This window comes from Halichoerus grypus, chromosome 2 (genome assembly GCF_964656455.1).
Source record: "Halichoerus grypus chromosome 2, mHalGry1.hap1.1, whole genome shotgun sequence".
NCBI classification, from domain to species: Eukaryota; Metazoa; Chordata; class Mammalia; order Carnivora; family Phocidae; genus Halichoerus; species Halichoerus grypus.
Genome location: NC_135713.1, coordinates 12,976,975 through 12,978,512, shown reverse-complemented (window position 1 = coordinate 12,978,512; position 1,538 = coordinate 12,976,975). Strand labels below are relative to the sequence as shown.

The 1,538-nt window shown below is 39.9% G+C and overlaps 1 pseudogene; it reads right to left on the bottom strand.

The window, feature by feature from the left end:
• Positions 1–216: 216 nt before the first annotated feature.
• LOC118544343 (transcription initiation factor TFIID subunit 9B pseudogene) lies at positions 217–1,050 on the bottom strand (annotated as a pseudogene).
• Positions 1,051–1,538: the final 488 nt, after the last annotated feature.

The window sequence follows — 1,538 nt, the reverse complement described above, 5'->3', positions numbered from 1 at the left end:
GGCAGAAAACTGTTTCCAAATATAAAATTGTCATGGTAGAATTCAACATTAATCAAAATATTCAGAAACAAATACTGTTTTACCTGAAGCCTAATGAAAAAACATTGGTATGCTTACCTAAGATACCTGTTTTAAGAAAAAAAGAAATTAACAATTTAAGCTAATGTGAAAAATACTGCAGCTACATTTAAGTTTTCTAAGATAAAACTTGAGAAGATAGAGAATATTCTAGTTCAGTATAATGGGCTCCAAACCAACTACACGTTTGAAATACATCTTGATTGTATTCCTTACATAGTATCATTATCATCATCTTCGTGTTTTCTCTTCAATGGGTTCGATTCATTGGCCATGTTCTGTGATGAAACCATGTTGGTGGTAATAAGAATAGTTTTTGGTCCAATTATTGAAGGATTAATCAGAATATTTTGAACTGCAGTTGTTGCAGGAACTGATTTGACAGGTGTGGACTGAGAAGGTGGAATCTGCACCGTAAATCTTTGGCTTGTCACCGACACTGGAAGTACAACTTTATTTGGGACAGACGTTTGCCGGGTTGCTGCAGTAGGAGTGGAAGGTCGCTACCAACAGCACCAACACTTAACTGTGGTACTACTCTTCCTTGGTTAGGTCCCTTTTTAATTAAGGACTTCAGCCTATAGTTTGGAGCTGTTAAGCAGTATCTTTCAGGTGGCAGTCTGGGTCCTGCATGTGGCTTAATCAGTGGTAAAGGGGTTTGATTTTTCTGCCTTGCAATATCCAGTAAAAAAATCTCTCAGAGGAGGAGAAGTAAAAGATTGATCAGCGCGACACTGGATTGCCAGTCTCACATCATCTGCACCAACATTAGGTTTCTTAGCATGGCTTGAATAAATTTTTGCATCATCCAGAATTATAGTCTCACATTGGAAAGCAAATTCCAACATTTGATTTATAACCCTTGGTTCATACTCCGTAATTCCCATATCCTTCAGGATTTTTGCCATCACCAAGGCATCTCTCGGAGCGTTCTTGGGAGGCGCCATCTTGCCGGACTCCATGTTATCCTGCTGCTCGTCACCCAGGGAGAGAGCTTCTTTTTATTCTTTTTAAATATTTTATTTATTTATTTGAGAGAGAGAGAGAGTGTGCTCATGTGCACATGAGCCACGGAGAGGGGGCGAGGAGGAGAGAGAGAAGCAGACTCCCCACTGAGCAGAGAGCCTGATGCGGGGCTCAATCCTAGGACCCTTGAGATCATGACCTGAGCCGAAGGCAGATGCTTAACCAACTGAGCCACCCAGGTACCCCTTTCTCCTCCTCTTATAAGGGCTCTTATCATTGGATATACAGATCACCCAGTTAATCTTGAGATCCTCTACTTAATTACATCTTCAAAGACCCTGGTACCAGGGGTTAGGACTTGGACATATCTTTGGGGGAACCACAGTTCAACCCAATACAGGGACCTTTTTTCTTATTTTGTACTGCAATATTTATTTTATCTTTTAATCTTTTAAATTTTTTGGCATGATTTTATATGCAAAGCTTCATAAGAA